At 41.0% G+C, this 23,614-nt stretch overlaps 1 protein-coding gene across 1 annotated transcript in view; it reads left to right on the top strand.

Annotated features, from left to right (window-relative positions):
- Nucleotides 1-23,614, top strand: part of LOC139735870 (forkhead box protein O1-like) — a 172,960-nt gene that overhangs the window by 124,343 nt on the left and 25,003 nt on the right. Inside the window, exon 3 of the mRNA XM_071646617.1 lies at nt 6,414-6,440. The gene's annotated coding sequence lies outside the window, so the exon portion shown is untranslated. The remainder of the gene's footprint in view (nt 1-6,413; nt 6,441-23,614) is intronic.

Genomic DNA, 23,614 nt, shown 5'->3' with positions numbered 1-23,614 from the left:
AACATGTTGAATACTGCTGCTGTTTAGATTTGCTGTAAATGCCACCATTTTACTTCAGTTAAGAATCCTGTGATGCAGCTGCTACATTACTCTTCATTTACTTATATATCCGTTTATTGAGTTATTTGGCTATTTGTCTTATATTTGTTTCCATGTTTATTTGTCTGTTTATTCATTATTTATATATTTACCAGAATGTTTAATAGATTTTTGATGATTCACTTCAAAGAATAGTTCAATTATTCCTTAGTCTGATATCTTATTCTCATAACCGTTCTTGTGTGTGTGTGGGGGGGGGGGGGGTTTCAGGTTTTGTCGACAGAAAGTATAATTAGGCCTACATGAATGGTGTAGAACTTTCATGTTTGACACAATTCGCAGTGTATGAGATGTGTTGATGATGTCATCGGTTCATTAATCGCTCAGGAACACACACACAAAAAAAACTTGTCTTAATTTCTATTTGATTTCATACATCAAAATTTAGAATATATCATCTGCATCATATTTTAGGATTTGACCTTTTAGCAGCGATGATATCGGAAGATAAAAAATTGTAGTTTTTGCTGAAATATTGATTAAAAGGGTAATTTTGTTAAACTTTTCTGCGCAAACAAAGAGGAGAGTTCCACAGTGAATGTGAATAATGGTGCTGCATTGAAAGAACAAAAAATGGTGTTGAAACGTATAGATTTCTGACTTTATTAGATGTCTGCTTTTCATGAAATTTTCACAGATTTATTTGTTTGACTTAAGCTCTGCGTAAAGTCAATTTAAACAGAGAACAAGTGCTTCCCTTTAAAGATCACTGGTGCAAACAAACCATTAGGCACGCAATTAGCAAGGCCCTGGAGATTGCTGCTTCAGCAAATAGAGTTGAAGTGCAATGAATTACATCAAAAACGAAACTTGATTTCAGTATGACTCTGTTATAGTTCCGGAAGTACGGTATCTATCATTGTGTGATAAGACGCATTATTAAATGCTATATTTTTAAGGCAGTTATTTTTGATGCCCAGGAGTGGTAAACACAGGGTCGTAAGGGGATTGGGGAGGGGGGTGTTAACATGCTGGTTGAGACATTGGCTGCATCAGCTCATTGTCTTGAAGACAATTCGTCATCGGATCTCATTCTAAAGTTCATATTTACAGGACAGTTTTTTTCACCTCCTCCTAGATGCCTGTATGGGAATGAAGTGGGTACAGTACCGGATCCAATGAGCACAACAACAAATAGAAAGACACAGAGAATGTAGATGGATTCATAACAGACTGCCAGCCGAAATTCTTGTGGTTTTTTTCGGCAGAGTACGTCAGACTTTGTGCCGTGTTTACAATTGCTGTAGCTAAGAGGGAGGTGGATGGCATGAGAAACAGCCATTGGTATTCAAAGAAAAAAAAAAGAAATTACACAAAAACAAGTCAGAGAATATGTGTGGTTTTAGGGCATCTTACTTCTTCTTCTTTTTTTTTCAATTTTCTATTATACCAGGCTAAGTGATTGACTATAAAAAGAAATCAACTGGCGGAGTTTGTTCAATTGAAGTGCTGGTAGATCAAACGGGCAAGAAAATGGGGGAGAAAAGATTGAGGAGTTTGAGGGGTTGGGGGGGGGGGGGGGAGAAGGAAACACTGAAGAATTACCAATCCGATCCAGTCAACAGTTAACAAAAGACGGCCGATGAATGAAAATGGAAAGAGGAAAGGATTTTTTTTTTTTGGGGGGGGGGGGGGGGGTAGGGGAGGCAAGCTATGTCTGTGACTCACACAATTCAATGATTGGGCTGGCTTCACAACAATAGGTGTTTATGCACCCTCGTACTCAGTCGAGCATTGAAAAGGCAAGTAAAAGAGTTTTGTTCTCAAATTCTCGCCCCCATGCTCATATATATAAATTTTATATAGAATTATATATATCCTGATATTGATATAGATATAGATATATATGTGTGTATTTATATATATGTACCTATATAATGGATATATAGAAATATCAATATTCAACTATGTATCTACAGTCGCTGGTCATTTTAATAAGGCCTGCTCTCCTTCCTTTCCATTTCTTTGCGTGACTCTTTGGAAATAATATGTTTGCGCATACAGCTTTGCGGTTGCCGTGAAGTGGGGGGGGGGGGCAGGAGGACAAATATTCAGATGATTAATTCAACAATCAAAGTCATGGTGACCCAAAGAGCAATGGAATGTTTTGCTACTTCCACCAGCTCTGGCTTTTCGTACAAGTGGCTTCTCTAGCTCTTCTCGGGCTCATTTCCAAGGGAGGACTCAAGCGCAAGTATTTTAGTGGGTTATGCACGTGAAACCACAACGTAGTATTTCATTGTGGGACGTGTGAGTTACAAGTGTCGTCTCATTTTGCAAATCAAGCATTGACGTGGATCTGTAATGGGCTGCTTCGGCTTCCGAGCACCGAGATACGTCGTTAGATGCATGCGTAACTGCCCATCCCTTTCCGGGAGAATAGCTCTGAAGCGTATATAGCCTACACTCTGTAAACTAAATTGAGAGTGAAGAGAAAATATGATGAATGAAAATAAAAACTCTTGCCATGGAAGTTTGCCCAGATGCGTAGGTGTGTGTACGTTCTGACGCTTGACGTTGAACTGACATAGTGATAATGAGGTTTACGTTGCATTCGCGGCTGGTTTTGATTTCATCTTGTCGTTGTTACCGGGGCAACCGCTCTCAATTCCCACAGACTTCAATGATGGGTCTATAGGATCTGCTGCCACATTGTGCATTTTAGTACAAGTGTTTTTGTTTTTTTTCCATTTTGTTATCTTTCCCCCACATGCAAGAAAAAAAAATATGTTTTGATATTCCATGTGCTTCATAACATTGCTACCTGACACCCTCAGACCAGAGTCCGAGGTTTATGAAATGTGTACAGAAGCTCCCATGCAGTTGCATTGAGAAGTTCAGCTACCCTCTTCTTACACCCCCCCCCCCCCCCCCCCCCCTTTATGCAATGAGTAGTCTCTGCTGGCTGGCTCTACAATTGAACCTTTTTTAAAGTGTTTTACATTGGTTTGTAGCTCGGATACAACTTCGATGATAGTCATGTGCAATGTGATGATTTCTTTTCATCTAACTCTTCTTTTTTATATGATTTTTTTTTTGTCAGGTAGGCATGCATATGTTTGGACTAGCCAAAGTCATTATCCCCCATTAGTGAGGAATCTGTATGGGGGTAACGGTGCGTGAAGGGTAAATTTTGTACCCCCGTTTGTTTTGAGAAGGATTTCAATCACTCCTCCTCCCTGCATGATTGGCTTTGATTGACAGGGCAAAGTCAAGTCGAGGTAAGGTGGGGGGGGGGGGGGCTGCTGGGGGGATGTGTCCCCTCATATCAGCAAGGGTATACTCACATCTGTTACTCATATTTGTTAACAACTGACGTTTATGTGTATGTATGGCTCCAACAATGTACATGTATGTATACATGTACATATAATGTTCATGTACAATGATAATACAGGAATCAATAAATCATATCATATCAAAATCAAAATCAAATTGTATATCATATTGCCAGCTCCACTTCATCGCAATTGAGTGTTATTGTATCGTATTCTGCCCATTCGCAGTATGAGAGACAACTGGGTCATCATTTGATCCACTCCAGCTATGAAAAAAAAAAAGAATGAATAGATGAATAAATAAATAAAACAATTACTCATTGCATTGGAGAGATATTTCTGTGTATATTCAGATGACAAGAGGACATCGTCAAATCTAAGCATAAAGAACCGAGGTTGTACAACTGTAATTTGGTATAATCGCAGATCTGACATCCTATTCCAGGCTTTTTTAATCTGTAAAAAAAAAATAATGATAATAATAAAAATGTATATATATATATATATATATATATATATGAAGAGTTTGTTCGCAAAAACCGATAAGTCCATATTTGCCAAATGGAGATAATTGCGATTAAAGGTCAAGAAAAATAAAGAGAATAATAAGAAATGTTTTGCTTCTTTTGACCATAACTTCAAAAATGTACCTTTATAGGTAGTGACCAATACGTCATTCAAAAGGTATTATTTTGTACTTTGGATCATGACAGAGACCGTTCTTCAAAATCTTCAAAAATGGACTTATCGGTTTTTGCGAACAAACTCTTCAATATATACATATTTACTAAGCAAATATGAATAATGTGTAATATGAGTAATGTGGGGAACCTACTAAAAGGCAGAACCTTGTAGAATGTAGGCCTACTGATTTCAGTGTGCAATAATGCATTAATAATGAAAAATGACAGAGCATACGAGAAACAATATGTTGATAATGTAATGGAGTTACTTAATACTCTAAAAATTACAAAAAGAAACAAATCACTAAATTATTTGTTGTTGGTTTTTTTTTTTCAAAATGATAGTGCGAGACAATGGAAGGGCGTATAGAGGTCGTGTCTAGCATATCAATTAGCCATTCAGCCACTCACCTCGTTAAATGGGCAGCCATTTGCCTAAGACAGATCAATTGATTATGAAGCATGCCCATCAAATGAAGTCTGGGTGAAAGGTAATGGACAGGGACAATCAGTAAAAAAAAAAGAAAACAACAAATAAAACAGATGAGCTTGTGTGCCTGGCTGCTAGTCTTGGCATGTCAGACTCTAATATTGCACATGAAGCAGCATTTATATGTCTTACTCTGCCCATGCTATCAGTTACCGACACCTGAGAGGGGATTCTATTTTTGAATATGAGCAAGGAGAGTGAGTTATAATGATATTGTCTTGGATATCAGATTGTTTATTGGGTGTATATTTCATCCCAACATAGTTTATAAGAATCGATGCCAGTGCTAGAATATGAACAATTGAATCATAAAGGTATCAAGTCTTCTAGATATGCACCAAATTTCCAGCATTCCGTGATTCTCCGCAATTTTTTCAGTATAGCATTCACCTTGGCCTGAAGAGATTGAATGATGATGAGGTTATCCTTGCAAGATAAGGTCTGTCGCTGAAGACTAACAAGTGGCCAACTTGATGCAGCTATGAAGATTTGAATATAATAGCACTTGATGTGTGTAAAGCCAATAGAAACTTGGCACGGAATCAACTTGGTTTAGAATGTATCGAGGTCCTTCACACACCCTAGACCTATATATATATCATGTGAGATGTGCATTTATGAATTGAACCCTCCCAAGCTTACTAAATGATCTAGGGTTTTGGGAGTTATCTGCTTTTAATAATAAAGAAAGGAGGGGGGAAAAAAGAATGCGTTTCCTTTCCTGGTGAGTAACGCAGTGAAGAAAGTGATCAAAATCTTAGAATATAAAATCCAGACAATTCCCACAGGGATCTCCGTATTGCATGTCATTGAGAATTTTTCACAGCAGTGGTATTCATCTTGAATCTCAAATCATCAAGACATTTGATGATGGTTTATATATCTCTTTTTGTGGAGAATTGTGAATAGGAAAGCAGCAAGAGTAATTCTAAGAGCCTTAATATATGCCGAGGTCAAGGTCCCAGCATGCTCTGTTGTATTTGGAGTCCAAGCCTTGTTTTGAGTTTGTTGAGTCTCTCAGTGTTTTATTTTTTTTTTCTCAATCCAACATATTTTGCATAATAGGTTCCGTTCAACAAGATATCATGCGGTACTTTCATGTCTACTCTAAATCTCACCAACACAGACTTCAGTGCTGCGCAAATTTCCTCACACCTTTCGTGTGAAAGCGTTACATCAGACTTGTGCCTCCAAGCCGCGACTGTACTGTCCCACTTCTTTTGTAATCGCATAGCAGTAGCTTGTTATTATTCGTGCTCAGATCGGAGGCATCACTGAAGGTTGACGTTACCTAACTAAATCTTAACTGTCTTAACTCTTTAGAAACAATCAGTTCTAGGACCAAGTTTGTCTTCAGCTTCCTGTAGAGCTTGCCAAAATTATTTCATTGTTCGACCCCCCCCCCCCAAAAAAAAAAGAGACAAAACAAAACAAAACAAAATAAAACAAATTCGGAACCATGCTTTTTCATGGTGGACTTTTCTGAGCTGACAGGTCTGGCAGAACTTGCCCATAATTGGCCTTCGTGAAGTTCAGATGATGGTAGTCCCAACTACCAAGTCGGAATTTTATTGTAAGGAGTGGATACCCGATAGCTTTCTAATAAACAAGGAGACAACTTCAAAGGATTTATGCCTCAGTTGGATGCTAAGGAAATATATGTTTATGAGGGCAATTACCATACACACCTGCAGGTAGCTTAGAATTCTTTGTTTCCTTTTAATGATCTTGTTGTTGTTTCGTTTTTGTTTCAGTCATTTTCATAGTTCCATGGATTCAATTTCATGTCATTATTACCGTATTCTTGTGTTCGGGCCAAACACTAATCCAGTTTCTCCGTTCTCCTTTTCATCTTTTCTGCAGGTATTCTTCGTTGTGCCTACGGAAATGGTGAGTGCTCGTAGCTACGCCTTAGTTTAAAGAGGGAAGGGTCTGTACGACCCTGGGGTATAGGGTTATTCAAACTTATCTGGCATCGTAAAATCTCCGTAACAGAACCTGAGATGTGTTTTTGAAATGAAGAGAGAGAGACAGTGAGACGGTTGTGTATGAAAAAGGCAAAGTTTTCATTACCCAGCGAGTGGGTAACTGTCTCATGCTCAGAGTAGGCAAGTGCTGCAGGATTTCACTTGCCCCTGGGCATGTTGTGGTTGCCAGGGGCAAGTCATCAAGTAGTGTTTACAGCATTAACTCCTTGGGGCTGACAGTACTAAGTAAATTGAAATGATGGACTTCCGAAAGTTGAAAGGAGCTTGACCACTGGCTGCAAAAGCGCTGCGTGGATATGACCTTTGACCTTGCATCAACATTGCCTGTTGACCCTTTGACCTTTGTGGTGACCAGGAAAAGGATGTACCCCCAACTTTAGGATCTTCTTTCCTTGCATCAAAGTGCTGAACCTTTGTATCCCAGTAAAGTTAGGATCATGATGATAAGAGTCATGAACAGTGCCATGACTTTTATTGCTATTTTCATAATGATCATTTTTATCTTCAATATCATTATCATGATCCAGATCTGTTGTGATCTTCTTTCATCATTATAGTTGTCCTCTGCTGGGCTTGGAGCAAATTTAGGGTGTATTAGTAGTAAAACACACTGAAATAGTGGCTGGAAAAGAGACTGCTAATCACACTCCCCACCCTCTTTGCATTCCCCTGCCTCTACCATGAAAGTGACTCTTTTGACTGAGAGGGCTGGTTGGATCTGGAGGTCTCTGTGGTCATGTGGTTGAGCACTTCACTGTGGGATAATTGAAAGGCTGTGGGTTCAAACCTCAGAGCAGTCCATTAAGTGGAGGAAGTTGGGAGATGTGGTGTATAACAGTGTTGACAGTAATTTGGAGACCACCACTGAGGTGGATATGGTGGTGGTGGTGGTGGGGGAGGGGTGAACAAGACAGAATTGAGATATTAATTTCAATCTGGGCCAAGATTCATGAAATCAAAATACATGTGGAAGTTCTTGTCTACACTAAATGCATTGCGATTGCCAGTGGCAATTTTGTGAAAAATTTCCTGCCACAAGAGAAGGCCGTCAGCTCCAATTCACAAAAATTTCGTGCCACGCATATATATATATATATATATATATATATATATATATATATATATTTTTTTTTTTTTTTTTTTTTTTTTTTTTACACAGTAGTCTAGACACAGAAGAAGAAAAAAGCGTTGTCTCTGTGTGGAGATCTGTGCATAGCTTTTTCACCCTGGTCTGTTACACGTGTTGACCCAATAACTTTGACCAGCATTCTGCAATCATTAATTCTTGCTCCCACCCTTCTACCCCCCCCCCCCCCCATCCCACCACCACCCCCCCCCCCCCCCACCACCCCCATCCCGCCCTCCGGGCAAGCTTATTAAACCAAGAACATTCTTGCTGGTATTTGCAAAGAACTGCCTCCTACAGTCCTACAATATAAAGCATGCATGAAAGACTTCATATTGTTTTTGTTTCAGTTTAGGCCCTATTTCTTTTTATGTTTGATACCATATCGGAGGGTTACATGAGACGTGATACCTTTATGAAGCAATTCAAGTATATTCTGCCTACCTGTACAAACGCGCTGTGGATGGAGTAAAAGTCTTTTGTTGCCGGGAGTGTCAAGGATGTGTATGTACATGGTATATGTCTTTTGGGTGTCATGGTTACGTGTGACCATTGCACAGAATCTGCACACGCAGCTGCTCAGAGGTGAGATCAACGAAGTCATAACTAAGGTCTGCAGGCCGCAAATTCTGTTGAAGGAAAAGTACAAGTGTGCTGGTAAATGCACTTTCCATTGCTTGGTGCTCGCACGAAGCGTGAATCCATAAATGGCTGCACGAATTTTTGGAACCTCTTTCTTTTCATGTAACTGTTCAATCTAGCCACCAAGATTATCGTTGAGGGAGAATGAAAGTCACATATCTATGTGTAAATTGAGAGAATGCAGCAATATTTAAGTAGAACACAGCAGCAAAATTTGGGGAAAATCTGACAATCCTTTCAAAAGTTATGAATTGTGAAAGTTTTGAAAGCCAATGATTTTTCCTGTTTCGTTTTACCACAGCCACATTTCCGTTAAGTATCTCCGTGTAAAAGAAGAGTAGTTGCCCCCTCCCCTCCCCCATCCCTCATCCCCGTCACCTCCCCCCCCCCCCCCCCCCGAAAAAGAAAGGAACTGTGAGTCAGATAAAGACCCAGTTTGTCTATGCAGTCTTTCCTTCCTGCACCAGTTAAGTCTTTCAATGCCAGAAGGCAGGGGAGATAGGCCTTACTGGTTACACTCCCTTGAGACCAGATGAACTCCTCTTGCCCCATTGCTTCTCAAAGGGTTGTAGTAGGATCCCCTCTGCCAGAAGAGGTAGGTTTGGTCACACCATATCCAGGTATGTTGGATCTACCTGAGCTTTTTCGGCTGCGTTGATCATCATTACTATGTTTGAAACACGATAGAATCAATCAAGTCACGCGTTGTGAGCAAGGAGTGGGGTGATACAATCTAGAACTATACAAAACAAAATCCCACAACCCCCCACCCCCCCCCCCATGCAAAATAGGTATGTTCTCCTTGTAAAAATTTCGATTGGGGTTGAGATCAGGGTCGCATCTCTTTGATTCATCATTCGCACTGTTAAAAAGATTGTGAAACTTTGGTTGCGATCGTTTGCAAAGAGCTGCCCTGCAAGTATACATGAATAAAGGGGAGCTTTCTACGTCTCGATATGCCACGGGCCACCACAGCTGGTGAAATAGCAAGTAGCAACACGCACTGTGCATTGTGGGATAACAAATTTCGGATTTTTTTTGCCGACACCGCTCACGCTGTACAACTGAGCATCCTTTTGCAGGAAATTGCACAAATTATTGCAACGTAGTATGTGACTTGAATCGTGCAAAATGACGTTTTATTTGGTGTCACTCTAAAAAAAAAGTTTTGAAATGTGGGTTGCGATTATGATCGTGACCTGAAATAGCATGTTATTTTCAACGCGATGAGAATGGTACTATTATTACCGAGATACCTTTGAATAAAGTCATCAATGTCCCAGATAAATTGGTTAGGAAAGCACAGCAGAAACCAAAATAAATCAACCCAACACTGAGTGCCAGGAAGTAGACTGCTTCCTTTTCAACACTCCCCTCCCCCCCCCCCCCCCCCCCCGATATTTTTTATTTCTCTTTTAATGCTCTCATTTCCTCAACCTAAAGTTAAATGAGTACGCACTTAATTTTAGAACTTTGCAGCAAGAGTGAGATTTTCACTCTTCCGTGCTGATGCAATTATTTTGGTGATCTGGATGATGAAGGAATCACGATGCCTCTCTAAGTTGGAGATTATATCCCTATGAATCCCTCCTTTCTTTTTTCTTCTTTTTTTTTTTACTGTTCTACGTAAACCATGTTAAAGGAGATTTTGTGCTGCAGAAAGAATTAAATATTTCTTATTGTGTATCATGAAGGCAGTGATTTCTAATGCAGCAGATCAGTGAGTAATAAAATTTAATTTATTTTTGAAAGGTGTGACTCTATTTTTGGGGGATTATCCTTCATGTTAGGGTCATCTATAAAGGTCGTAATATGAATGTAAACATATCTGTAAACCTTTCACACAGTCCTACAATGTACTTTACTTTACCTAAATGATTTTAACTGGCTTTCCTCTTAATTTTCCTTTTGTTCTCTTTCTTTTTTTGTTGATAAGTTTGCCATCGACTTCATCAGTTATGAAGTGCCTAACATAATTGATACACAGCCATTTCATAGGGTAACAATAGTCACTGTATGTGCTTGCATTTGCGTGGATCTTCTTTCAGAAGGTTTTGCTATTTGGACCTGAAGTGCCTTCATTCAAGTTACGTGTATCTGTCTGTCACTCTTTCAACAAAGACTCCATTCTAAACCAGAGTGTCACTTGTCATTGTAAAGTAGTTTCCTGTGAGATGGTTCCAGGTCCTGAAGGTGAGTTCCAGGTTCTGAAGGGGAGTTCCAGGTTCTGAAGGGAGTGTAATGAAAGGAGTAGAACAATGAGACAAGACTAGGGCACATACAGGTATATATCATAGAGGAACACATCCAGATTAAAGTAAGAGGAGCATTTCAAAGTTAGTTTCTATGTCACCCTTCCCTCCCTTTGCCACTCTTATAGCATCTAAATTCTATGAATGAACACCTCCATGAACAAAAATAGTTACTGATCACCTGAAACAAAGCTTTATGTACACAGGATTGCCTGAAATAACAACAACCCACACATGCAAACTGGATGCCATGTATTGATAGGTTGTCAGAAGGAGCAATAGTGTGAACTTAAGATCTTTGAAATTTATTCAGGAAAGTCTGTGAGTTGTGAATATCACTGAACCAGCTTCTTCTGCACTGCACAGCTAATTGAAGAGTAGGTCTTTTCGAGGGAGCTCGTCCAACCGACCGATCGTTGCGAGACAACCAACGGAGGGGCAAGTTCTCAAGGAGGGAGATATTAGCTGTTGCTAGTGAGCGCATTTTTTTTTTTTTTTTTTTTTTTTTTTTACAATCGGCACAGTGCTCCTTTAAGGTTAGAGAGAGAGGAACCATCTCGGCTCCCGAGAGGAAGCGACACTTAGGGGGCTTCGGGGATATGGCAGGGGTTTGGCACGGTATCAACAGATCTGACAGTGCAGAACATAACCTGGGCAGCCTTCCTGCAGAAGTTGTGAATTACACATTCATCAACTTTCAATTTTCCCCTCTTGTACGAGATGAGGGTCACTTCATCAGCAGCTACCCCACTACAGTATTAAAGATGTGTGGGATTGAGGGTCAAGCACAGTTCGAAATGCTGATGGCGGGATTTGCCGGGGGGGGGGGGTTGAGAGAAAATGTTTCGTAACTTTAGTAATTTGGATTTTATGTGCTGATTTCTTCATAGTCATGCATTGAAAGGGTTACTTGTTGAAATACGTACACAACAGAGGTGACAGTAAGTCCTCGTTTTCCAGTGGCTGCTACCCACTGGCGTCCAATGCTCCGAGAGTAATTTCAGACTACCGCTTTTTGCGACCCCTTGAGATCACCGTAAATAGGCGCGAAAGGCTGCATTTCGTTTCGCTGATAACTCGGCGCAGGTGGGTCAGTTGAGGGGACGGAGTAAAAATACGCTGCCGTCCAGGATGCAGCGTCTGATTTTGGCGGCCCAAAAATAGCCGCGCGAGTGCCTCGCTGGAAATTTGTTTTTTCCACCGGAGCTGGTTTGGAGGTTGGGGGGAGGGGGTGTGGAAAGGGAGCAAGGGAGATGGGGGGAAAAAAACGCTTTTTGTTTTGTGTGCCTTGTGGAGAACTGTGCGATCCCTACCTGGCACGATGCGATCTTCTTCTTTTGTTCCTTTTTTTTTCTTACATTGTTGGTGTGTTGTTTGCGACCCTGCGGGGAAGTTCTACGGCAAAGAATGAAACGGCACATTGCACGCACATACGATGCTGAGACACCGCCATCCCGGCAGACGGCAGCAGTTTCAGAAGACTTCACGTTATCTCTCACATGCATTCAGCGCTCGGCTGCGGCGGGGGCAGAAATTGGCCTATCCCCTCGATTTCCTGTTATTGGGTAACATGCACCCGTGAGTCACATTAGCACTCTTATGCCTGTCGAAAACGAGCCGACGGGGGAAAAAGAAAAGAGTTTACAAGAAGCCACAAGGGCAACAATTGTACGACATATCAGAAAGTTAATGTATTCTATGCAGTTTTGTCTTTCACGAAACCGAAAAAAAAAAATGAGGAGAAAAGGAGGTATGAGTTAAAATAAAAAGAAGTAAGAAAACAAAGGAGCCACACTGCAGTCAGATTTGGCATAGCGCCATTTTTTTCTTTCTCTTTTTTTCTCTCTCCCTCTTGTTCTAATCGCCTGATGAGTGTCGCGTGGCGTAGTAGGTGACAGCTCCCCGCTCGAAATCCCAGACTCGTACCAAATGACGTTAATTACCCTCTCTACGCTGTGTGTCGCCCCCATCATTATGCCTGTTTCAGCTCATCAGATTAGCTTTGCTTCTCTTTGCATTTTCCCTTTTTTTTTCTCCTCTCTCTCTCATTTTCTAGCCCCTGCATCATCTGTGGACAGTGGCTGAAGTACGCTAATTGGGCCCAACTCGTCCGTACTCTGTCCCCGAAAAAGTGTCCATACAGGAAAGCCAAATTATGTCCAATTGTCAGTCGGGAGATGCGGGTGACATTTCCTAACACATAGGGAACCTGTGTAATGCTTTGTTCCAAGTTTCTTGGACCAATGATGAAACACAGGAGGTTAGAAGTAAAAGATTGATGCAACTTTGGTCTCTGGTCCCCTTCCCTCCTTCCTCCTTTCTTTTCACTTTGACTTCATAAGATGATGCTGGTATGATTAAAAATCTAGTGTCAAAAACAGTTGTGATGATTGCTGTCACGGTGGTGCTGACCCATTCCCAAATAACCTCTCACACTGATTGTCTTCATTCTTTCTCAGACGCATAATGTGTCACTCCCCACCCCACAAACTATATGCAAATAAGATTACACGGTAAATATGTGTATGTCTATATATGTGCATTGCATAAACAAGCCTATATTAGTGTTAGTTCATCGGTGAAAATGTCGTTCTTTTTGTTTTACAATTTGTCCTTACGACATTCATTTAATCTGTTGCTGCGGCTAAGCTGATGTATTACCTAATAATGTTTACCAGCGTATTCGCTCGAAAGTTCGGATGTGTGTGGCATGTGCTGGTACCTGTGCACCAGACAGTGCCATCCTAACATTCGCAATGTTGAATGCGTATATCGTCGGTCTTATGCCAAAAGGGCCGTAAACCACTTCTGCTGTTATGCCAAAAGGGCCTTAATCCACTTCTGCTGTTATGCCAAAAGGCCCGTAACGCTATAGACTTTGTACACTATTAGTGCCCTTTTGGCATAGCAGGTGAAGATCTTTAAGGCCCTTTTGGCATAAGGCCGACGATGTATGTCCCTATATAATTTCCTCTTGATTTGCTTCTACTGGGAATCTACTGAGCATGTTCACGCTGAATGGAGCAATGTTTGGAGAACAACTGCAGGCGTAGTATGAATTTTCGGCACTGTTCAGTGGGTACTGCAGCTGTAGCTTCATTACCTTAAAAGGGACTCCATTTTTTGAAGAAAAAAAAATTATAAAGATACACCTCATTACTTCTCTTAGAATATGTTCAGACAAATAAGTCGTACCTAGATCCAACGAGACTTTTTTTTTTCCGAGCTCCTTTGTCTCAAAACGACAGTCGCGTCATGACCTAAGACTTTCGAAATAGACGCTGGCGTAATGGTGCGGTATAACTTCTGACATTTCTCGTTCGACAGCCGCAAAAACCCGGCTTCCATGGAGAAAAAAAAAAGCAGCAGAAAAAAAACAAGTCTGCAGCAAAGACGGACGATGAGAGCAAAGGAGAAAAAAAAAATGTTGCAGGGGCTAGGTAGCAGGAAGAAGATCGTTAGTCACTCAATTTGGGGATAAAAATAGGAGTTTTGATACTCATGCCCCTTCCCTAATATCAAAGGATCAAGAAGACCTTATTAACTGGCTTGGCGGAATGCCCAGAGTGAGATGTTTTGCTCCTTCTGACTGACCTGTTTCAGGGGTTGTTTTTCTCAGGACAGCCATTATGATCCCAATAAATTGTAGCAAACTAATGATTCGAGAACGAGAAAGTTATCCCCTTCATGTCTTCTTCATCATCTGCAGGAAACACTTTGCACTGAGTGCCATGTGTAGAGTCTGTAGTCAGACAGTCAAATCAGCTTGGACATTTTTATCTCTGTGAATCCTCCAATACCTCCCCCCCCCCCCCATTAATACACAATGTCACCTGTTACATGACATACATATTGTATGATATACATATACGGGCCACTAAAAATTGATGTTGGGTCACCAAACTTCTAAAAACGTTATCTTTTGGTGGCCCGATCAGGCATCTGGAATCCAAATTTAAGTTTTGTATTTCATTCTATTTTAGGCCACCACATTTTTTTTTCCTTCGGGCCACCAAAATTTCAAATTTAAAGATTTTAGTGCCCTGAACTGGCCGCCAGAGGGAAAAAAAAAGTTATTATGAAGCCCTGATTATATTTTTTCAGTGATACTATTGCTTTTTCCTAGATATGAGCATGCAATCCTTGCACTTTCATTCAAGCCTGCCACACAAGGGTACCCACTTCAACGAATCTATAAGCCATATCTTTGAATTCCAGCAACTATCGCTCTCGTGTTGCATGAAATTTTGAAGGTAATCAACAACAAGAAGAACAAATTTAAGCTGAGGGTTACAATGAATTTACCATCAGAAGAGTCGATTGTTGAAAATTCTTTGTACATCTTTGAAGATTTGATTAGCTGTATTCATGTAAGATCAGTTGAAAGCAATATGATGAGCTGAAAAAGGCATTCAGATGCAATTCAGGTAGAAGGTAGAATTTTTGGCAGATAACAGGTGGGCAGAGGTGCTGAACACGTGGGCAAGCTGAAAGCAGTTTAAAGAGGTGCGTCGCAATGGCAACTCCCATATCTCAATCTGTCTTCCATTGGCAAGGTGAACATCCTTTTTCGCAACTTAGGTCAAAGTTGATGTCAACAAGTTCAGCCGACAAAGTTATGCTTTTGCATTTGTTTTTACCCTCCTCCTCCTCCCTCTCCCTCCCCCCCCCCCCTCCCCCAACCTTTCCCCAAACTGAGCCAACAATCACCCGGAACATGATAATGACAATCAAATGCAGCATCTAATCAAGTTAGGAAGTATCAGCATTTCTGTCTTGCCCATTCATAACTCTGTGATAAAGGTGATGAAAGCCATGCGACACATGAGCCTCTCTCTTTCTACAGATGATTCTTATTTCTCAATTCAAGGTGATGCACGGCTTCCTACACTATTCCAACGTCCCTTTCATCTTTTTCATCGCCATTTTCTTTCCGTTCCATGCCTGAAAAGTGTCGTCATGTGCTGATAATTTTACCCCAAGCATCCTAAGGGAACAAAAGGGAGCATAGCTTTTTTCTTTTCTTTTTCCTTCTTTTTTTTTCTTTTGCAATCATCGAATTGTGCCAGGACACCTCGAAAATGTCGGTGCAACAAGTGGATAGAGAGCTGTGCCGCAAAAGGCACGCAGGCAAGCGGAGAAGCAGAACCAAATGGGGAAAACTTGTACCGAATAGCAACAGGCCTTGTGCATGGTAGCGTTTAACAATACTTGTTTTGTCTGTGGGCCATCGTCATCAAGTGTTGTTGTTTGTTGGGGGGGGGGGGTTGATTCTGTCGCCACAATAGTGACAAAAAAGTGCAAGCATTGGTCTTAATTTTCCTCAGTTCAACAACCTTGTCGTCGCACCTTTATACATCTTACGCTTTGATTTATGCAAGTGAGCCGTGAAGCGACATGGCGGCGTGCTGCACAATTTTATTTTTTAACTCGGTCAAATCTGCTGATATTGTTTTGATTCTTTCTATCTCCTTCAAAGGAGGAAAAAAAACTCCATATTTATTATTTTTTTATCAACGTTATCAGCTTTGTACTGAATTTTCCAAATTTGTGTCCAATTAGGAATTCGGGGAGATGCAAATGAATGACTGAAAAATTAATGATGCATACAAATTAGTCTAATAAACTTTTAGTCATAAGCATTCATTTCATGAAAAATATTCCATATTTTGCATTTTTTAGGGGAGGGGACTTTGAAGGTTAAAGGTTTTGAAGAGTTAGTGAATGGCTTTCGAGCACTGTAAAGGTCAAAAGTGCCGAACTGTTCAAAACACATGGGCAAAAAAAAAAAAGAGAAAAAGAAATAAATGATTTTTCCTTAAAGGTTGTGTAGTTAGTTCTTCAGCAGTACCATTGTGTTACAGAAGATTGCATAGATCTCTTTCACCGAAGTTTTCAGTATACAGTCTTTATTGTCCATACTTCTATAATTATTTTTTGCAGGTATGTTTTGTTTGTTTTATTCTTCTTCTTTTTTTTTGCTGTGATGTGGAGGATTATCGTGCATGAATTTTGTCACTGCGCCAGGTATGAGCTTTTGGGAGAGATTTGTGCATCTGTGAGTGGAAATTGTAAAAGCAATCTAAAAGAAAAACCACACTTATCAATAAAAAAATCAGTCAACCCTATGCAGTTACATTTTGAGGTTTTAAAAAGCATCTCGATCATCACTTTACTGTTTTGTCTATTCTTTCCAAGAATGTTGACTTGTGGAAATAAACTCAAGCACCCTCCTATTTTTCGTTGATTTGTGCCGAGTTACATATTTAGGATTCCTGCCCACGCACACCATGAAGAGGAGTTAATGGGCCGTAAACCCAGATGGAAGTACAAACAGTTTCAATAGCACAAATTTCCTGCAACCTGTGCAAACTCTACCTGTAAACCTCGGAGATGAGTCTCCACAATGATGCACTGTTATGAAGAGAGTTCCATTCCTTGCTTTCGCACGTACCGAGAGTGTTTAATTTGAATGCTAAATTTACAAGCATGATTGCAATTACGAATGAAATCATCTAGTTCGTTCACGTGACCAAGAAAATCTTCACGGACTCTGCTGCTGTGAATGTCAGAGCGAGGAGGGGAGGTGTGGCTTCTTTCCAAGTTTTCATCGATCACTCCTGAGCCATGAGTCGGGCGCACTTTGACTGCAGTGCGAGCATATGAGGAGCGTGGTCTTTCTGCGGAAGTGGTTGGAAGGTCACCACAATCTCCGCCCCCCCCCCCCCCCCCCAAAAAAAAACACACGATTTGAGTTCAATTTCGTTCACACGGTCCCTTCGCTGCTTGATTCTGGCGAAACATTATTGGAAAACACCTCCGCACTGTCATTTGAAAAACGATTGGAATTACGATTCAAATCACCCTCCACGATTCCAGTGTGCATTCACACGGCAAGAATGCTTGAATTGAAACATGCTTCTAGTGATGCGTCGTTACAATCATGTTTCACATTTGGTACTTGGGAAAGCTAGGTTTTATTCACGCTTGCAGGCAAAGAGCTTGAGTACTTTTTTATTGTAAACTCTGTAGGGTCAGCATGAATCTGAGTTTCAACCAAAATAGGATCATGTAATATTTCTGAATTTCTCGGGGTTTTTTCTTCTTCTTCCATTTCCATCTCCATTCATATTTTTATGTGTGACCATGTTCGTGATTGTGAGTGTTTTGAAATATGGAAATGATTATGATTATGTACAATATTTGGGTGTATATTGGTGAAGAAGTTTTGGGCATCAATCTTACATGTTCGCATAAAGGGACCAGATGTAAACTGTAGGGAAAGGAAGTCATTTTCTTCCACATATTCTTTCTTGAAATTCACATGAATAAGGCTTATATTTATGTCTATGCTATCTTTCTATTCATCTATTTATCTATCTACATATGCATATATATGTATGTGCATATATTATGTATGTATCTACATATGCACACTTGTATCTTATACAATCAACAAGTGGTTTCCCATGCATCATATGGATGTGAGCTATTCTGAAGTATACAGGAAACCCCCAAAAAGGGGACAAATGCACCTAGAATGAAACTGCCTGCTGTTGAAGTAAAATCATCATCATCATCATCATCATCATTATCATTATCATTATCATTATCATCATCATCATGTGTTGTCTGTTCAGTCACATGCTGACAGATGAAAAAAGATAGCTGGTGTCCCCAAGGCCTTTGGCTGATTGGCCGGTTTGTTGGTCGACTGCCAATCTAGCGACTAATCCAGTGGCGACCTTCTCAAGTTTTCCGGCACGCAGGAATGCAATGTAGCTATACTTCTAGATTGCCATGCTGAGCATCAAGCCCCATATCTTTTTTTTTTTTGGCAATAATTTTGTAAAATGGTTAGTCAAAAGTATCTTTTTTGGGGGGGATGGGGGAGGAAGGGAGAGAAAAAAAAGGAAAAATAGTTGTAAGGACAGGTGAACCGGCCTTGAAGTATAGTCTCTTAGCTTTTGGAAGATACACTGTGTGCAACAAATCTGTGTCCTGATTGCCTTTTTTGATTTGTGAACAGTGATCAAAAGGGCTTTTTTCTTATACTGAGGCAGGCCTTAGCCAACTCACGGAGTGAACATAATGGCAACATTCCAGCATTTGTCTCAGCGGAACGGTTTCTATAGAAGTGAACATTGTCAGCAGAGACCGAAAAGAGGACATAAACGGCCAGAGAAACCCAAGAAATCCAGCGCGTTTTTAAGGGCGAGTGTTGTTTGCCCAACCCTTGAGTAGTTATGAACAAATGTTTGACAGGCAATGATGCCACTTGCCAATTTTGATCAACGTTGATAGGGGATTGGGGGGGGGGGGGGGGGGGAGGGGGGGGGACAGGGAAGCCATCATTCAGAATCATTCCCACAATGTAGTGATATTAACGCCTGGCATCCAGTAGATATCAGGGCCATTAGCCCAGACAGTGAAATATTCAGATTTTAGAAAACGATGACACGTGTAGATTACAGATTGATAATTTCAGAACGCTCGCAACCAAACGACAATAATTGCTATGCAAAACTGGAGACCGCTGTGGCAGAAATATCACACGCTGGAATGCAATATTTCTGACTCTTGCGTGCTGTACAGCGTTTATGATTGGCAGCGAGATTTTTAAAGGGGGAGAACTCACAGTGTTTATTGCCAGATACCTCTCGTTGAATCCAGCTTACTCTTTGCAGCCGAGTGCAAGTGCCCGGTGTAAGATATCATGAACTCCCCCGATAGCAGGCAGGTCTCTATAGTGTAACCTTTCTTGGCAAATGTGAGGTTGTATGCAAAATCCTGTGCCAAATATACGTACAGATGTCGGTGCCATATCTCAGCGGGTGTTCCAAGTGCAATAACATGATGGTTTGGGTCCCCCACCCCCCCCCCCCCCACCCCCTTGTGATGCAAATGGCAAAGGACTATATAATGTGCAACTTTTTATGCAGCATAGGTTTTTTTTTTTTTGGGGGGGGGAGAAGAATTTGAAGACTGTGTGAAAGGTTTTCTGACATCTATTTTGTTTTGTTTATTTTTTGTGGGAGAGTATATAAGGCATTCTAGTACCGTTATAATATGATCCTCATGGTAGGGGCATAGAAGGGTATTGAATGCTACCCTATGCATATGAAGTTGCACAAGCCATTGCACTCATCGATGTACCGCGGCCACGTAATCACAATCACAATCACACTTAGCATGTCCCAGGCGGGCAACGACGCATCCATTCAGTGATTGTGACGCTCCTCGTTTCGAAAGGAGTCAAGTGTTCTGGATACGTAACTTTAGAAATTACTTTATACTCACTCCTCTGCATTCCCTTTTGGTTACCTGGATTGATTTGACCCTTTGGCTGTGTTTCACATGATTCCATACTTGTATCATCATACATCTCTACATTGTATAAGCCAACCTTACATCACCAGAAGAAAGGGGATGGAAATGGTGGATTCTGAAACTTATTTCGTAATACAATCGTCTCAAAGGCTCGCTGCAGCTCAGCAGTACTTTAGATGAACTTTCTCCTTTATTTCTCTCACAGTTTCTTTCGTTTCGCAAGATGCTGCAGGTCTCTAATCAGGTTCGCTATATCAGCCATGCCCTTGTGGGTTGCGTTGTCAGAGTTGTGACTTCCCAAACTGGTCACATGACTTATAAAACACTGACCCTCCAAAAAAACAGATATGTGTACTAGTTCGTTATAAACTCATATTCCTGTAACTGAGATAAAAGGTAGTTCTCTTTAACTTCTATTGCTTTGGTTTTGTTTTATAATGTTTAGTGCCTCAGGGAATACTTGAATGTTGTCTTGATATCTGTTTTTTTTTTCTTTGACATGGAAGAGGAGACCTCCAGTAGCCTTGCCAGCATCTTGTGCATTATATCCAATGTGCCTTTCCCCTCCTTATGCCCCTCTCTTTGTATCGTAGACTGATACGGCAATGACCCTGATAACGGCCAATTGGCTTTTTTGGAGGTTCCTTTGCAGTTGTCACAGTAGTTGCTGTTCAGATGGTGTTATTGGAAATCTATTTGACAAAATCCTAGAGTTTGAGGAAGAGAACACCAGTTTCTCACCCCTTTTCTCCCCCCCCCCCCCCCCACACTCACAATGATTATTGATGATACTTTCATTTTCAGCATTTTAAAGATTTAAATGATAGTAGACCAGCTGGCTAGCAACTCGAATAGAAAAGCAAGGTGCTGCTCCTGGCCAATTTGTCACCGGGAGGGTATAGGGTGCCATGTAGGAAAGAAAACACCTGTACGCTTTTAACGCTGTTGCGTTTTATGACGTCATGCAAATCCACCATCGAAATCCTTCAGTTGTGTGTAATGAATATGACTGTGAATCAATATACGTGCATGTACACAATATCCATATTTCCCCCTCTTCTTTTTAAATGCGGGGGAAGGATCTTCTCTTTTTTCTTTTTTTTTATAGAATAACTGTGAACATTTGAGGGTACCACTATATTTGACTCAGAGAAAGAGCTAGGTAAGAGGGAGGTTTTAACGACTGAAATATCCAATGAATCAAACCGCAGTGAAAAATAGCAGCAAGGTGCTCGTCACAATCTGCTCTTGTATTACAGTGAAAAAATGCTTTCTGGTGAGGAAAAGTATGTACTCCCGGTGAGCAAACACATGAGCAGAGCACAAGTTTGCAAGTGCAACACACATCAGCATAATTCTGAACAATTTTTCCCTATCTTATGTAACTGTAAAGACTTTTAACAGCGGTGGCGCTATCTAATTTCTGTGACAATGTGTCGACAAAGTTGTGCCCACCGATGCACAGCGCAAGCTCAATTTGATCATGCACAGAAAACATGGAGCATTATCTCTATCCCCAAACTCCAAAAGTTTAGTAGATTTTTCTCAGCAGTTGTTACATGTTGTGTGGAAAAAGGAACAGGGAGTTGTTTTGTCCTTCAAATGCATTTCAATTGTGAAGTGACAATGTTTTAGTCATCAGAATGACAAAAAGGGAAAAATTAGATGTGATTACCACATACATGCTCTGCCCATGCCTACTGCACAATAACTTCACATTTACTGGAATTGCACGAGTCAAAGTGTGATCCTACTCGACATCCGTGTGTTGCACATATGGGTGTATTAGATTGCCTATTTGTATTTATTACATGTAGTGTATTTACAGTGTATGGACCAGATCAGACCGCTAGTGACAAAGTTTTTACTTTTATACGTGATAGGAAGAATTTGCTCGGACGGTACCGTCGATCCTTTGCTGCTTTTTAATTTGTGTCAGTCAGGTATGTCACATTGCATTGCATCCAGTGTGCATCGACACTCTGGTGTATTGGTCGCACAGTTGCCATGCCGACGTCAACGCAAACTCGGCGTTCATGTTTTCGCACTGCACGAAATGTCACAAATTTCACCGCGTTCGTAAAGGGAATTGGCAGTCATCGTGCAAAGGGCTTCTATCTTGGCTCTACTCGAAACATTATCAGCAATGTTGATATGTGCCTACCCGTCTCGGAGGAAGGGGATTCCATCCAGCAAATGCTTTAGGGGAAATATCATATATTTTGCTCCCTAGTTTGTGTACCAAGCAAGTGAGAACTGCTGTTTAAATATCATCATGATCATGCAACAGATACCTTGTGATGCTGCATATTTGATGGCTAGCTGTTTTGTTTTGTTTTTTAATAGCCAAAGGTCTTGCAAAATCGTCTGACTTGATCGAGAGTTTTACTGTTCTACTGTCTTATGAGGTCACATTCACTTCTTTTCCACTGCAAGTTCTCTGTGTCTGTCTAAGATACAAATTTGTAGATAGACACATCTAGCCAGAGAGATAGTATTTTGTCATTGAGTAGATGTATATATGTGCTAGGACTGTGCAGTAGACATAAATCACATGCTATCGATTCAGTTTTATTTTGCACAGTAATATATCAAAGTATGACGCTAGCTGCTCACAGATCATGCGGAAATTCCCAGGTTCATGGTGATTCCACTCAAGTACAAGGTCATAGCAGTCTGCCATTACATTTAGTGCTGTGGCTTCCCTTTTACCTTTTGTACCTTTATTTCTCCCCCCCCCCCACCACCAAGCTATCGGTGTATTATACCTTGGAAAATGCGGTGAAATGGAGAACCTCAGCTCTAATCTGGCAATTCTTTTATCAGCATCATAAATCGGTCCCCAGGAAGTGCACTAGCTCAGGTGTGCCTTAGTCACTGAAGTGTGCCCTGGTCTCGGCGGCATTAAAAGCCCAGGCTGCATATAGTTTCAGCAAAGATATCCGCATTGGATGGAATTGGAACCGAATACTTGTCTCTCTCTCACACAGTTCTTTTAGTTGCGGTTTGATGGAGCTACCGTCCAGTTTACGGTCATTATCAAGATTTTATCGATAGAGGTTTCGGGAATTCATGAAGGCTGCACTACTGTTCAAGGAATTATGCCCAGCAAAGTTTGCTTTGTTGTTGTGTAAGAGAACAAACCACACACAAAAAGAAAATGAAAGGGAAAGTAATCAGGCAGTATGAGGACAGAAGTCCCACCCAATTAGTGGCATTTATGTGAGAGAATAAAGATAGATGGTGCGTTTGATAATGGAACGTCTTAGTTGTAGAGCATTTCAGTATTCACGATAATACTCTACAAGTGCCCAAATCCACCTTGTATTATAGAAACTGAAACGAGGGGAGCAGGAGAAAGAGAATGAAGGAGAGGGTTGACAACAACAAAAAAAGATGCAGAAGTGTGAAAATTGGATAGGGAGCATATATCTGTCATCACTGTCTGAGTGAGTCAGGGATTCAAACTGTCTCCAGGGTAGCCTCATCCTGCCACCCCCTCATCCCCGGGAGGAGAGGGACCCTGGATGACAGCCTGGTAGCAACGTCACCGTGGCGATCTGCCTCCGCATCTGGAGATGACTTTCAGCTACCCAGCCATCTCCTCCACCCACCCCCCCCCCCCCCTTCCCGTGTTTTATCTGCTGCTACTGTGTGCATGTGGGTTGTAGAGGTTCATCACTTGGTTGGCACCCAAGAGAATGTTGGCTTTGAGATTCATAATCT

Source organism: Diadema antillarum, unplaced genomic scaffold (genome assembly GCF_040938485.1).
Source record: "Diadema antillarum isolate AM-2024a unplaced genomic scaffold, OU_Dant_1.0 seq00000604_RagTag, whole genome shotgun sequence".
NCBI lineage: Eukaryota > Metazoa > Echinodermata > Echinoidea > Diadematoida > Diadematidae > Diadema > Diadema antillarum.
This window is presented reverse-complemented; position numbering and strand designations above follow the sequence as displayed.